Source organism: Marmota marmota, unplaced genomic scaffold, assembly GCF_001458135.2.
Source record: "Marmota marmota marmota unplaced genomic scaffold, marMar, whole genome shotgun sequence".
Lineage (NCBI taxonomy): Eukaryota > Metazoa > Chordata > Mammalia > Rodentia > Sciuridae > Marmota > Marmota marmota.
The window spans coordinates 39452003-39468242 of record NW_026000229.1 but is presented as its reverse complement, the minus strand read 5'-3'; the positions used below and the strand labels follow the sequence as shown (position 1 = coordinate 39468242).

Genomic DNA, 16240 nt, shown 5'->3' with positions numbered 1-16240 from the left:
TGGTCCCCTACTCCCGGATCAGTGCCCTGTGCTCCCACTTTACACATGTATCTAGGGATCTTAAATATATTTCTTCACACAGCTGTCCTTTTCTTGTGATGCCCTAACCTCCCTTGTTTGCTCTGGTGTCAGACATGGGGTTGATAGCTCCCTCCCATAACCATGACTTCTTCCCCCTTAAGCTGAATGAACATGCACAAGTTATCTGAGCCTTGGTTTCTCCATCTCTAAATGGGATTAATAAATCCCAGTGTCATGGCTGCAGATTCTGGATTGGAGTGTAGAGAATATTTGTTACCTAGACATTGAGGTTGTGGGGACTTGGATGAGAGGTCACTGGAGGAAGCAGTGAGAAAGTTAGGTCTGCTCAGTATGATTTGAGACATCAGTGGTAGAGCAAGGCAGTAGAGGAGAGGGTCAAAAGAGAGGCCCTTTAAAAATGTGTTTACTCTCCTTGATGGGGCTGTGCTTCTGATGTGATTTCTGCAACAACTGATAGGAGGATTAAAGACCAGAAAGCTTGTGTAGCATTTGGAACAGGGCTTGATATGTGGAGCTCAACAAACATTATTTATGATTCTTTTGTGTGGTTCTGGGAATTGAACCCAGGGCCTTGCACATGCTAGGCAAGTGCTCTACTATGGAGTTCCATTCCCAGCCCTAGTTCTGACTTTTTTTTTTTTTTTTGCTTGTTGATTTTGGAATGAAATTGGTCTTTCACTGGTGTTCCTGGGGTACTCAGTGAATAAGTTAGTATGTTACTTGTTGACCTGGGAAGTTGTTTACCTTCTTTGCACTTCAGTATTCTCATCTGTAAGATGGGAATGCTAACAGTACTGCCCTCTGGTGGTGTTGTGAAGCCAACCTGGGATACCATGTGAAGCACTGCTTACATGAAGAACCCAGCGGAATCAACTGTTCCAGTCATTTGTTGTCAGGGAGTCAAGCAACACTAGAGTGTATGGACCCAATAAACTCATGAACATTTGGGATGAACAAAGATGTTAATACTTGCATAAGTAAGAATCCAGAGAAATGCAGCTAGTGATGCCCAGCTCATTATTGGGCATCCATGATGGTAATTTTTGGGCACAGCTGGACTGCTCTTTGAGTTGTGGGTTTTCTATTCCTTGCTTACCTCCTGACTATGGACAAAGTTTGGGAGAAACAGGAAGTTTCAAATGGAAAAAGAATGAAAACGATTGCATATCCCATGTCATAGCAGCAGGTATGAAGTATGCTAGCTGTCCCTCTTGTGTGAGATTGCTTTGAGTGGGAGACTGTGAGCTGGCCTCTTTCAAAGGGTGTATCAGGTAAGAATAAAGGTGTGGATCACTGTGTTCAACAGAAGTCTTTCAGTGACCTGTAGGTAGTCTGGGTCACAAGTATTGGTCAAAAAGAAGAGAGCTTGGGGATTGTAAGCATCTATCTAATGTGAAACGTACATGTGGATTAAAAGATCGAGTAACACCTCAGGTGGGAAAATGAGCTCCTTAACCAAAGCCATTTTGGCTTCTCAGCCCCACTTTGAGGCTTACCACTTCCCACAAATCTACCTTTTGTTTTCTCTCTTTTTGAACAACTTCCCTCTAGGAGCAACCCTGGGAGTGTTATAGAGCAAGGACCCACGGTGAGGTCGAGACAGCTGCAGAAGTCTTCGGTTACTAGTTCTTGCGATCACCCCAGAAAGATTTCAGACATGTGGCTCCGAGTAGCAGGCATGAATTGAAAGACCTAGTAAAATGATAAAAGGGGACATTCTCAAGTGAGGGAGTGGGTCTTCTCAGAGGGAAGGATGGCATGCCCTCCTGCCTTCCTTATTTTATTTTATTTTTTGGTACCAGGCTTTGAACCACTTAACCACTGAGCCACACCCCCAGCCCATTTTTATTTTAATTTTTTTATTTTGCGACAAGATCTCACTAAATTGCTTAGGGCCTTGCTATGTTGCTGAGGCTGGCTTTGAACTTGTTTGTGATCCTCCTGCTTCAGTCTCCTGAGCTGCTGGGTGCCTTCTAGTTTTATTGGGGGTCCCAGTGTTACAGAGCTTTCTGGGAAACTGAGGCAGCACAAAGATCCCCTTTTCAGACCCTGATTCTTGCAATCATGTCAGAAAGATTTCAGATGTTACTCAGAGTAACACGAATGAGTTTATTGAAAGGAAAGGAAAAGGGAAAGGGGACACTCTCAAGGGAGAGAGTGAGTCCTCTCAGAGAATAGGGAGACAATGTGTCTCTCCTGCAATCCAGTTTTATTGGGGATCCCAGAGAGTCCTGCCCAGGTCAACCTCATGACTTCTGACTGACAGCAGGGTAACATCACACTTTCAAGTCCCTGTTGCCAATGACAACTCTATGTCACCTTGGCCCATGCTGACTGGGTCTAATTGGATTCTTAACCATTTTTACAAGTTTTATGATGGGGAGGACTTATCCTTATCTTCTGGAATCCGGTCTGTGAAAAGGGTCACAAATATCTCTCCTTTCAAAGTAACTTGGGTTCCTCTTGTAAATGTTATTTCCTGCCTGCATTTCCTGGCAGAAAACAGGTAGTTTGTTGAGGAATGTGACATATCCTGTCCATTTAGGCCAGGCAGGTCTGCAGGCAAATCACTTTTTGGCAAAGAAAGCCTGAGGGGGTCAGCACTGTGGGTCTATTTTATGTCATTGTTCTCTTAACTTTGTGTTCCCACCATTCTCATGTGTCTATCCCTCTAACACCAGGGAAGTTTCTATAGAGTCCCACCAGGCCTACCTCTTGACTTTTGACTGACAGCAGGACTGCATCACTCTCAGGTCCTTCTGTGCATGGTGTTACCCCATGGAGGGGAGAGTTGACATGCTAAAGATCCAAGGCAACTGTGAGTTACTTTGGCCCATGCTAACTGGTTCTAGCTATCAAATCTCCTTGAGTTCTGGAATCTGATCCTGTGTAAGGATCACAGAAGCCCCTACTTCAGTGTAACTTGAATTCTTCATTTTGGCAGGGATGAGCCTTTCTCCTGAATTTCTCCTAAAAGTTTTTATGCAGCATAGTCTATTGACTTAGGCCAGGCAGGGGTGCAGGTAAATTGCTTTTTAAAAGAAAGCATGTGGGGTCAGCACAGTGGGCCCAGTTTATGGATGACTGACTCTGAGGTAAGTAAGCCTCTAGAGGGTAGGTGGTAGGTGCTAAGAGCCAAGTATATGATGCATGGCATTTTTGGTCGAAAGGTGACGCCAGCTAGCCATTGAGATGATATGATTATGTTAAGATTTGCATTCATATGGATATTGGACTCCTGCTGTTCACCTAGGCCGGCTACGGGACTCCTGGAGAGTTCCCATTGGTTGGGGAAGTACAGTAGGAGGGAGTTCCGGGGGAGGAGCTCTCTCTGCGATCCGAGAGGAGGCCGCGTGGGTGGAAGAAAAAATTCTTCCCGGGCGGTACCTGACATTGGCGGCAGTTTCAAAAAATAAACTTTGTTCCTGCTTGAGTGGCTCGTGATTTTGTGCCCAGCCAGACTACGGCAGGTAGGAAGTAGGGGTTTTAGTCAGCTTTTCCCTGCTGTGACCAAAAGACCTAACAAGAACAATTAGAGGAGGACAAGTTTATGTGGGGGTCCGCAGTTTGGGAGGTCTTAGTCCATAGATGATCAACTCCGTTGCTCTGGGCCTCAGGTGAGGCAGAACATTTTGGCAGACGCACTGGGTGTGGCAGGAGAAAGCAGCTCAGCACTTGGAACCTGAAGCAGAAAGAGAGAGAGAGACTGTCCTCACCACAGACAAAATATAAACCCCAAAGGCATGCCCCCAGTGACCCAGCTCCTCTAACCACACCCCGAATGCCTACAGTTACCACCCAGTTAATCCCTATCAGGGTTCAATGTACTGATTAGGTTAAGGCTCTTATAACCCAATCATTTTTGCCTCTAAACTTTCTTGCATCATTTCATACATGAGCTTTAGGAGGACATCTCACATCTAAACCATAACATCAGGCCAGGCTGTCAGGCCACAGAGATGGAATGAAAACAAAGATCCTCCTCCTTCCTGCAGGAAGCTGTTGCTCTAGAAGCCATGGAAGGTGTGAGTTTGGCCAATGTTTACTGGGAATCCAATTCTATCAGTCTTCATCTTTGCTGCCTTTTTGCATTTATAGATCAGCCTAGTTGAAGGTCTTTGACAATCTTACCTGGTGGCTCCAATACTGCTCTGGTGAGGAGATTAGGCTACACCACTTCCTGCTTCAGAAATAGTCTGAGTCACATTGGTAGGAAAATAGGTTTTATTCAAAGTCAGCTTTGAAGGAAGAAACTTTTTGTTTGAAAAATTCCATCTTAGGAAGTCTCTGGGGTGAGAAAATCTTTTTAAAGGGGGAATGGGCACACTGGGGAAAAAAAAGAGGGAAATTTTATAGGTTTCACCTCTTTTTAGAGTCCCTGTTACCTCCTTATCATACCAAAAGGAGCCAGGACTTCCTGGGGCCAGCATCTGTTTCTTCCTTTTAGGTAAACACGTTCTCTTTTAAACTGCAGAGAGGAAAGGACATTGCAGAGAGCTTTCTTTAGAATTTAGAATACCAAAAGACAGGATATTAGAGATGGAGGAATAGAATAGTGAAAGAGTTGGGAGTGAAGAAAGAGGTAGTTCTAACAAAAGAAAACATATTTTTGACCTCCTCCTCCTCATCCAGGGTTTGAACCCTGGGGCACTTAGCCACTGAGCCATATCCCCAGTCCTTTTTAATTTTAATATTGAGACAGGGTTTCACTAAGTTGCTGAAGCTGGTTTTAAATTTCCATCCTCCTGCCTCAGTCTCCTGAATCACTGGGATTACAGGCATGAGCCACTGTGCCTGGGAAAGAAATGCTTTTGTTAAAATAAAAATGCCTCTCTGGCCTGCTCTGTTACAGTACGATAATCAGAAGTTTCTTCTCAAACCTGGGATGGGGTGCTCCAAGTAGGTATTTAATTTATTCTTCAAAAGAGCTCTCCTTGGTAGAATTTAACATGATCTTCAGGGAGTCAAGCCAAGAACCAGAGCAACTTTAGCTTAGGGTCTGAGACCCTCTAAAAGCAGGAGGATATGCCAGGGGAGATTCATTCCATGCCCATCTTAGCTCAAGGTGGTAAAGTACTGGGGCTTGGGATTGGAGGTGACATCAAACTGAGAGAAGGAGGCCAGCTGCTACCAAGATGATAGAAGACAAAGTGCAAGCAGCTCCTGTTCTGGAAGGTACTCTTTCTTCATGAAGCAAATCCAAGAAAATGAGTGAGATGCACATAAAGAGACAGGTTCAGGAAGTAGGGCAGAAAAATCCAAACTGGATGGCCTTTGGAGTGGTCTAGGTGGGCATGTTTTGCACTTTGGGGCTCCACCGACCCAGTGTAAGGTAAGGGGATGCTGCTGCAAAGTGAGGATCTGAGCCTCGCTATCAGGCAGCAGCTTCAACACCCAGCAAAGCATATTTTAGTCATGTGAATGTACACGTGAAATAAGAGGGAGAAAAGCGTGGTGGAAAAAAAAATAGCAAGCATCAAGTAGATGTGTTCTAAAATGAGACTAGCAGACTAGTAATTGCAGACCAAAAAGCTTTTTCCTCTCCAGAGCCTGAACACTAATGCAGGCATTGTTCCTCCTTCAGACACTCCCAGCGCAGAGCATCAGTACCACTTCAGAACATTTATATCTTCTAGGGTGTGATCATCACAGCTCTTGACAAAGCCTTTAAATTATACCTTTTATAATTTGGTTATTCTTTTTGTGCCATGAAGTCTTTCACTGTACATTAACTTAAGGTAATTAACTCTGTCAAGAAGAAAAGGCTGGACTTGACTTTTTCCAGATGCTGAAATTGCTGGTTCAGATGCTCAGTCTCACCACTGAGCGCCACCTTCAGGAAGTTTCTAGACGGTGATGCTAACACTTTGAGCCACTTCAATTTTGCATGAGAGTTAAAAAAAATATGGAATCCACATCCTTAAACTGTTTACATATGGAGATATGTATGGTATAAGAACCTTTCAAAAAGCACTAATATTTCAGGTGACTGCTTTTCTCTGGAGATTTGACTATTTCATAATGATCAAATTATAAAGAAATCTTTCTTCTATTGTTTCTTTCAGAGGACCCTATGTGGAAAATTACTAGACTGAAGATTCAATCCAGTTGAAAAAGTGATTGGACCCATTAATCACTGAGGTTATTGTCTAAATGAGCAAATTTACTAGAATTTTACTGAAATCCAAGACAATCCAGAAACCTTAGATTTGCTATGAATATTAATAACTACCCAAACTTCAAACCTGGTCTTCCTCTCCAATTGTATTTTAAACCTGGCAATTAACTATCTAGATAATCTTCTTTATTTTCAGGAAGGGGTCCTGATGAATAGAAAAAGCAAAGAAAGGAATTCAAGATAATATATCATAACCCTAACAAATTACCTTTTAATAGTTGAAAACTGTCCAGAAACCTGAAGGTCCCATTCAAATAACCGCCCAATTATCGGTTGGCTTCTCCTCACTCTTGGCTTCCACTAGTTTTTTCCCTTAGAACTGGTCTTGGCTTGACTTCAGATCAGCCACTTTCTATATAACCATGTCACTTAGGATGCTCTCAGCTTCAAGTAATGGCTAAATCAACCTTCAGTGATTCACTTAACAGCAAGGCCAGGGAGAAGGAAGTTCTGGGGTCGGGTAATTCAGTTGCTCAGTAACATGTTAAGTATCCATGTCTTTTCCCTTCTTTTTCTCCGCAAACCTTAGTGGCTTTTGTTCTCAAAATAGGGCCCATGGTTCCAGGCATCCCATCCAGGGGCAGCATAGACTGTTTTATCAACACACTATATCTATTTTTTAAAAGAAAAATAGAAAATAGAAAGAAGAAATTCAGCTTTCTCAGAAGCCCCAGGAACACTCTCCTTCCATGCTGTTAACAATGGAAATTGTCATGAGTAGTTAGTGATCCCCAGCCCTGGCTGTGCCTTAGAATCACCAGGGTGCTTTGTAAAACCACTGAGCCCAAACTCACTCTCAGGTGGAACTAACTGGCTTCATCCAACTAAGACTATCTTACATGAGTAGGAGAAGAGGTCAGCCTCCCCCACCCGCCAGCACGGCCCACTCCATACCTTTAAGACTCAGGTCTCTGACATAGGGAGGAGGTTGAGTTGGGATGGCAATTTGGCACTCAGACAACCACATTATCTACTACTCACCAATTACAATTTGAGTCTTTAGTGTTTCATCTGGAAAACATGAATTATAAAATATTTCTTGCAAGGCATGCCTGCAGGGGCTGCAGCTCTGACAACTGTCATGGGGCAGGGGGAAGAATTTAATCTAACCTACTCCTTAGATCCAAAAAGAGGGCATTTTGTCTTTCCTTCTTTTTCTTATGTCTCCCACTCCATGACTTAGGATAAGGCATAAGGGCTTGTTGGTGTTAGGAAGGGATCACTTTCCTAAGCCTCTAAAACAGCATTGTTCACAAGATCCAAGGTTTAGAAACAACCTAAGTGCCCATTGATGGATGATGGGATAAAGAAAATGTGATCTAATTCTACACACAATGGAATATTATTCAGCCTTAAAAGAAGAAAATCCTGCCATTCTCGACAACATCGGTCAACGTGTAGGAATTGCTAAGTGAAATAAGCCATACATTGGGGAAAAAAACTGTATGATTTCTCTTATATATGGAATCTAAAAAAGAGTCAAAACTTGGGAAGTAGGATGGTGGATACCAGAGAAACGATAAGGAGATGTAGGTCAAAGGTACAAAGTTGAAGCTCTATAGGATGAATAAGTCTAGAGATCTGATGTACAGCATGAGGTCTATGGTTAATAATATGGTATTATGTAATGAAAATGTGCTAAAAGAGTAGATTTTTAGGCACCTCTGTCACAAGAAAAGAGATGACTGTGATATGATGGATGTGTTAATTGACTTGATTGTGGTAATTATTTCACTATGTATATAAATATAAAAAAAATCATACTGTACATTGTGTATATACATAGATAGACAGATATATACACAGAGACGTGTGTGTGTATGTGTGTGTGTAGATAGATATATCTGACACACCTAAGATAAAAAATAAACCTCTCTCCCTTTGTTTCTAGTTCACTTTACAGCTCACTATGCAGCAGTGATGAGATCCAGGCCGATTTTCTGGCTCACTGTACTGTACTCCCTAAAGCTCACTCTTGGGGCAAGGTTTTCTGGAAATGTAGGAGTTTAGCATCTGGTGTTGTGGTTCCCAGAGATGGGTCTTCATGGAAGCCCTCTGGATAGAAGATCTGTCCCCAAGATTTCTGTCACAGGCTTTCAGGGGCCTAATTTCACTTTAGCTCTCTTCTTCCCCAGGTGGAGATGGGAATGATGTAACACAGCTTGACCTTGAATAACCTTTCTGCCAGACACTTGAGCCCAGCTGCCCGATCCTGCCTTCTCCACCAGAATTCACATCTACTTGGGATTACCTCCAGAAGCCATTTATTTTAATCTCTCCCTCAGGTCTCCTCTCCCAGCCCATCCAACATAGACATTGGAATGTGTCTTCCCAGGTTCCTTCAACAAGTGTTTATTGACTGCCAGCTTGTGCCAGGCAGCATCTGAGCCCTGGGAACACAGCAGTGAACAAGGTTGACAAGGACTCTATTTCCATGGAGCTCACACTTGTATAAAGTGACATAAGACAATAAACAGTAAACAAAACCGTCTATGAAAATGTCAGTGATAAGAAAACAAGAAAGGAAGGAAGGCCTAAGCAGCAAGAGGGGCCCAGATACCAAGAAGCTAGGGAAGAATGTTCCAGACAAAGGGACATCAGGCATGGCCTCTGAAGGAGGCACAAACTTGGGGTGTTGGAGGAACAGTGAGAAGGGTAGTGGGCTGGAGCAGAGCTCATTCTAAGGACACATGTGGAATTTAGGCCAATCCTGAGACATGACCAGACATCCATACTAAGGGTTCCTAAAAGTTAGTGTGACAGTTAAGAAAGTTCCTGAATTCTCTATTTCAGGAGCCTGGTCTTCCAGAAGCACATGAGGCTCCCCTGGTGATAGCACTGCCTAAATCCACCTGCCTGCCTGCCTGAGAGGATCTTATCTCAACAGGGACATCCATTTTAAAGCCACCCTGGTTCTGTCTCATTATAATTCTGATTAATGAAATATTTTATGTGTTTCTGTATCTCCATGGCAGAACATAGAACCTTCCCCTTACTCTGTAAGAGCTGTCTTACACTCATTATTAATACTGAGTAGGGCTACGTGTTCTGTGATTTCTGGACAGTGCATATCACAAGCTTTCTCGACCAGTGATCTCTCTCCTGAGCTGAGGTTCTACAACCTGTGATCATTTGTGCTATCGATTTTCTGTGCTCAGAGTGACTCAGCCATATGCCTAGGAAAAAGACAGGGTCTACGATCTGGGCTAATCCCAGTGAAAAGAAATATAGAGTTTGCTCCTACTTCCCAAAAGTTGGGCGATTAAAATGATATAGACAGTTTTGAGGGGGTGCAAAAAGGGAACACTTTCTGAGTTGGGGGATTGCAATTCCTTTGAAGTAATAGCTTATACCTTGTTTCTAGGGTTGAATGTGAATTCAGTGGGCTGAATCCTAGGAGCTTGGTAGGAAAATGTAAAGAAGACTGTGTGTTGGACATTTGAAGGAGGAATAAAGTCCTTTCCAGGAAGTTTTATGAACATACATTAGGAATAAAAGGGAAATTATGTAATTTTGTGATTAGTAGCCACATCTACCTGTAATCAACAATCTGAGGCTGAGGAGAGTCAAATAATCTTGTACTTTCCTTATCATTATCATCATCATCATCACCACTACCACCACCACCATGATTCTCTGTAGTCTTCCATCACTAAAGCCAAAGTTTGCATGTGATTAGAGACATATTTCATAATGTGTTAGAGTCCTAATCATTGTAATGGTGCGTATTAGGGAAAGATTAGAGAGGAAAACCCCCTGTTTCCATATCTGGAAGCCAGTGTCCTTAACAGAACACTGAGGCATACCCTGTAAGACCTCTAGACAAGATAATCCAGAGATGAGGTGTGGATTTAAAGGAAGACTTGTTTTCCAAGCCACATGCTGTTAGTTAGAGCTTATAATTGCTGATGAGTTTCCTTTTTACTGCCGACTTGTTAGGTGTCACTCAGGACTGCTGTTAGCAATTTAACTCTGAAGAAGGGTATAGGAGAGGTTTTTTAAAATGCTACATATTTTGGGGGAAATCACTCCCTAAAAGCTTTCTTTTCCAGCCAGTTTTATGTGGTAGGAGCAGAAGTGACAACATAGCTGGCGTTCTGGTGTTTGTAGTGAGAATACTTTTAACCGAGAGGGTACTGAATACCCTTCCTGGAAGCTGCAAGGGACTCTGAAGTCTGTCAGGGCAGAATCTGATGCTGGGATGTGGACTTTACCTGGATCTCAGGAGTCAGGGCTTGGCTTCTAGATATAGATTCCAGACCAGAGGAAGGGATAGCACCTTGCCAATTCCCTCGGATTTCAAGTTTGACCTGAGCAAAGAGCCCAAGTTGCTGTTGACCAAATGCTAACTGGTGCTTGTCAGACTGGGCTGATGACTCCTTTTCTTATTTATCCTTCACCTCTCCTGCCATGGCTTTGGTAGCACTGTATTCAGCAAGATAAGTAGCTTAGTGTAGGGTGCCAGCCAATCTTGGAGGCCCAGGACTGCATGGAATGCCAGGGCAGGACCCTGGGCCTGGCTGGGCTGGAGGCTGCCCCACCTAGAGCTCTGCTGAGGGCTGAGGCCTCTCAGCAGAGAACTAACCACTGTGCTGACTCACCATCCTTGTGGTTGAGAAAAAAAGAAAAAAGAAGCAAGCTGGTGGCTCCCATGAGCCCTGGAGCTGCAAAATATAGGCCAGGGAGCCTCCACCGGAAGGGGCTTCAGTTAGTGAGAAACCAACCTTTTTAAATGTCTTTCCCCATCTCTCTTTTATGACATGTAGTTATAAGTGGCCTGAGAGGACTTGGGCATTTCCCTCTCCTGTTCTCTGAGGGAAAAGGGTAAAGGGCAGGAGCAGCACTATTCCCAGGGGGCTCTCTGAATGCCGCAGATCCCACCTGTTCTTGTTTTTTCTGTGAAGTCTGGACCTGAATCTAGCATGATCCTTGTCTTAGTTCCCCAGTAAGCTTAGTTCCTACTTCCCAGAAAACTGGAATGACCTTATCTAGAGACCTCCAGCAATTCCAGACCAGCATAAGTCAGTGAGGAGGTGGGGATTCCTGGGTGTTAGGAGGTGGGGCATGTTACAATCTGCATCCGATTTCATGTAAGTGGAACCCCTAGAGTACTACAAAAGAACTCCAAGTCAGAAGTCCCAGTGTGTGGCACCCCTACCCCAGTCTTCTTACCCTGCCCCATACTACTGGTACTGACATCTTATGTCAGCATCTAGCACTGTACCTGGCATGTAAAGGTACTAAATAAATATTTGAATGTACAATGATGTGGTAGACAGAAAAATGACCTCCCAAAGACATATGCATCCTAATTCTCAGAACCTGTGAATGTACTACCTCGTGTTTTAGTCAACTTTGCGTCATTGTGACCAAAATACCTGAAAATGATAACTTAGATGATGGTAGGTTCATTTTGGGCTCATGGTTTCAGAAGTCTCAACCCGTAGATGGCTGACTCTATGGCTCTGGACCCAAGGTGAGGCAGCACATCATATAGGAAGGGCAGGGCAGAGGGAAGCTGTTCCTCTCACAGCATCCAGGAAGCAGATAGAGAGAGGGGGAAGGGGCCACAGGGAAGATGAACCCTTCCAGGCCATGCCCCCAGTGATCTACCTGTTCTAGTCAGGTCCCACACCACCCAATCAAGCCCATTTAAACTACGATGGACTGATCAGGTTACAGCTTTCACAATCCAAGCATTTCTCCTCTGAATATTCTTGCATTAACAGGAACTGTGAGGAACACCTCATATCAAAACCACAGCACCTTACAAGGTAACAGGGATTTTGCCAGTGTGATTAACCTTGAGGATTTTGAGGTGGGAGATCATCCTGGGTTAGCTGGGTAGGCTCAGTCTAATTTGTAAAAGCAGACAAACTTCCTTGGTTGTAGTTAGAGAGAGAAATGTGATAATGGAAGAAGGGTCAAAAAGATGGTGGTAAGAGGAAGGTTTGATGACCTGTTGCAGAAATACAGGGGGTTCCATGCAAGGACCAGGGTTGTCTAGGAACTAGTGGTGGTTCTAGCTAGCAGCCAGCAAGGAAACAGGGACCTCAGTCCTTCAGTTCCATGGAACTGCCAGCACCTGAATAAACAGAGCAATGGATTTTCCACTAGAGGCTCCACTAAGGAACACAGCCCTGCTGACACCTGGACTTCAGTCCTATGGGGCCCAAGGGGCTTGTAGCCCACAGGACTAAAAGACAATTAATCTATTATGGCAATTTGCTCTAGCAGCAATAGAAGACAGATACAAAGGGCTACAAAATGGGATATATTTTATAATTGAACATGATTTTCTTATCATTGTACCCCTAATTTCCTTGGTGGCTGCCAGTGACAGAGAAGTCTCTTTTTATGGTTGTCTGCATGCCAGTGGTGGGGAAGGCATCCTTCTCTGTGGCTCCATGTGCTTCTTGGCACCATTGAGTTCACATCTCTGGGGGTGCTCCCTGCTAGAATAGGTATTGCTTGAAGCCAGGCATTTTCGGAAGTACCCTGCTATTTCACAGGCAGCCACTGGCCCCTCATTCCAGGAAGGTGGTTTCACACTCATTCCCATTTATTAATCACCTATTCTTTGTAAGGATCTTGAAGACTTTTCTTTCACTTAATTCTCATAACTTTATGAATTAGGTAATGATATCCCCATTTTACTAATAAGAAACTGAGGCTCAGAACTAGGATATATCTCATCCAAGGCCACAAAGTAAGAGATTGGGGTTGAAACCCAGAAGATTCTTCTTTCCTCTCCTCCAAATGTCCTCCTGGGACTGACAAGTCCTCCCAAGTCCCAGCTACCATCTTCATACTGTGCTGGGTTAGTGGACACTCAACCAATCTGCGTCATTACAAAACTTAACTCTGCAGGAAGCCGAGAATTGGCTTCTGACCCTCCCTCCTGACTGTGCCCTGCCCGTGGGGTATTTCCTTTCTCCCCATGACTGACTGGCAGACATGCCCTGAGGTCGGCTGCAGAAGGAACCCCAGCTGGGGGGGAGCCTGCCACCCTCACCTCTCCTCAGGGGCTTTGTGGGAAGTTCTTCTTATTTCCTTCCTTTCCTAGGCCTAGGGGCTGATGTCAGTGGTGGTGGTGAGGTTGTCAGAGGAGAAGCTAGGAGTTCATATTAGCTCTTTTAAAAACTTTGCTGTTATTCTCCATTTTAGTCTGTTTTAAGACTTTTGCTTCCTCAGGGAGGGAAATAAAGAAGCTGATTCTGTTCACATGAACTGTCATCTGTGGTGATTAGAATCTCAAAACCACTGCAGCATCTTCTGAATCTAGTAGCTTGGCCTAGGCCCTAGAGTCTTTGTTCTTAGTAGTTTTTGTGGAGTTGCTAGCAGAAAATGAAAAATAGGCAAGTGACTTAATTACTCAGGTTTTTTTTTTTAACCACAAAATTAAAATGCTACTGCAAGCTTCTTAGTGGATCTTGTGTTGTAACAAGGACAGGTTTTCTGTATCCTCAGGCCCAGAGAGCTTGGTGCTCTTAGTTATGGAATTACTTTGTCCCTGGCTGCCTCTCAGCCTCAGTTTCCCTATCTGAGCTTGAAACAATTTATTTGTGACATTAAAAATAAAGCCAGTCCTGATAGGAGAACACTGATGCTCTTGACCTGCAGCCTCCTTAAGGTTTATTAATCAATCAGTTTCTTCAGGGCCCATGAGTGACTTGTTGGGGATGGGCCCAGGAAACTCATGGATTTGCTTTACAGGAGTCACCTCAGCTCTCTGTGGAAATAAATTCCACCCTGATTTACACTTTGAGCCTGGAAATCCCTTTATCCAACTCGGAATTGTAACTAGAAAGATTTGCCTCCTCTTCCCACCCAGAAAGGAAAACTAACCAGTCTTGGATTAGAGATCTCTGAGGCAGGTTATTCAGGGTCCCCTACCACCTGGTCTGCTTCCTCCCACCAGGACTCCTAAAAGGTTCCTCTTTGGGTGGGAGGATGTCACTTACCTGGTAAACAAAAGAGCAAGGCCCATTCTTAAGCTCTGTATCATTTCTGAGAGTCCAGAGAAAATCGGTGAGAAGGGACCTCTTTCCTCTTATACTGAGTGCTCACTACTGAGTGTGGACTGTGCTCCAGACACTGAGTGGGAGGTGTCCATGAGCACATTCTCTTCCCATTCCATAGCAACTCTAGGAAGAAAAAGCATGAATTATTTATTCCCAGGAGATGGTGGGATTCCTTGGGATTCAGCCTGGGGTCATGGCAATAGCGCTGGGTTTTAATCTCTCCTCTCTTTTTGGCCATGAATAAGCCTCATTCTAAGCCTCAGGTTTCTTATCTATAAAATGAGACTACATTACCTAATTTGTGAAGTTGTTGTGAGAATTCAATGAAAAAAATCCAATTTTCTTGTATAGCACATATAGAAATAGATGTCCTCTGCCTTCTTCCTCTCAAATGCAGAGCAAAACTTGAGTAAGGTCCCATATAACTTTGGAGTTGACAGCAGTTCCAACCAAAAGCAGTGGAATGGAGCCCCAGTCAATATTGTCTGAAGCCTCCATATCTTGCTCCCTACAGCAGAACTCAAGAACACAGTTACCAAGGGCTCAGTTCTCCTGCCAGCCCACACCTCCTCCCATTCCACCTGAGGGGCTGGGCTCCAGCTGTTCAGGGTAGACAGGAGACTCCTTTCCTTCTCAACACTGTCTGGCCAGTCTCTGCTTCTGCAAATCTTTTCTCACTGATTTTGTGGCCTGTTAATTCAGCTTCTTGCTAAACTTTCATCGAAATAATGTCAAATAGCATTCCTTACCATTTTCCACATGTTGTTTTCCCCATAATTCCATTTTCTTCTGGGCTGAGTTTTGGTCTTCATTTTTCTGCCAACAGCTAGTTAAGGTTCACAGCATGGTCTAGATTGTCTCCCCCACTTCCTGAGTGACAGCACCAGCTTGGTTAGGCTGATTACAGTGGTAGCGACACTGCCATCTAGAGGCTGAAAGGACACAGGCTTTTTCATGAACTCTTACTTGTAGCTGAGAAAAGGCTGTTGATTTTTTTTTTTTCCTAAACTTACTTAGAAACTGTCACGTGAATCACACCAATGTATGTCCTTATTGTCAAGGGGCTGAATGTCAATGAATATTTTCAAATAAAAATGAATAGCGAAAACAAATTAGATTGGCATGTACTGGTTTGTTAAAGGGGGACATTACACTTTTTTCCTTTGACTGAAGTTAAATCCAAGTGAAGTTCCACAAATTAAAGCAAACCACTTAAACCAAATAGTTCAATAAAAAAAGGAGGTTGTTTTCATTTACCTAACACAAGTCTACTTATTGCCGGGCTGGCTGTAATCAGCACCCCCCAGTTTATGGGTATCTGAGCAGCTCATCACAGTACAAAGTGGAGACTAAACATCAGGGGAGAGAATGCAGTGGAGACCACAAAGAGGATTTGCTACTTCTTCAGGACAAAGACATTTGAAGTGAGTCTGTCACGGAAGATTAGGTTTTGTCAGGTAGGAGGGACAGAGGGCAGGAAGGGAATTCTACCCACTTGAGGGAAGAGCCCATGCAAGGTCTGAAGAGATGGCAGAGAAGAATGAGTACAGGTGCCTCTGAGATGTGCAGCCTGGCTGAAAAATATTCAGGATGAAGCCTCGTGCTAACAGTGCATTTATTGACCAACTATTTGATATATTTATTGTCCACCTATCTTATTAAAATAGAAGTACAAACGTGTGAGACACAGAGAAAAATTTAAGACATGGAGGCATATCATATTATAGACTACTCCCCAGAGTAGTCTATAATTTAAAACAAACCCAGTAAAAAAATCCAGCAGGCTTTTTCTTTTGTGGAAATTGACTAACTACTAAAAATCACTTAGAAAAGTGAAGCCAAGAATAGCCAAGGGAATATTGGGGGTGGTGATCAGATAAACTAGGAGAGTTAGAGTCCAGAAGTGATACAAAAATGGCCAAAATTAATTGGGATAAATCCATTACATGAATAACTCTGATTATCTTTCTGAAATCCATGCTCTTTGCCATGTGAC

The 16240-nt window shown here is 43.6% G+C and overlaps 1 long non-coding RNA gene across 2 annotated transcripts; it reads right to left on the bottom strand.

Moving 5' to 3' along the window:
- Positions 1–3517: 3517 nt before the first annotated feature.
- On the bottom strand, positions 3518–15169 carry LOC125613340. Of its 2 annotated transcripts, XR_007343872.1 has the most exons (5): positions 14994–15169; positions 14185–14367; positions 7115–7231; positions 6429–6832; positions 3518–3724 (listed from the first exon to the last, which is right to left on the bottom strand). It is a non-coding gene; the product is annotated as an uncharacterized LOC125613340 (long non-coding RNA). The 2 variants fall into 2 exon arrangements; XR_007343871.1 differs by having other exon boundaries at positions 6429–7231.
- Between the last annotated feature and the right edge of the window lie 1071 nt (positions 15170–16240).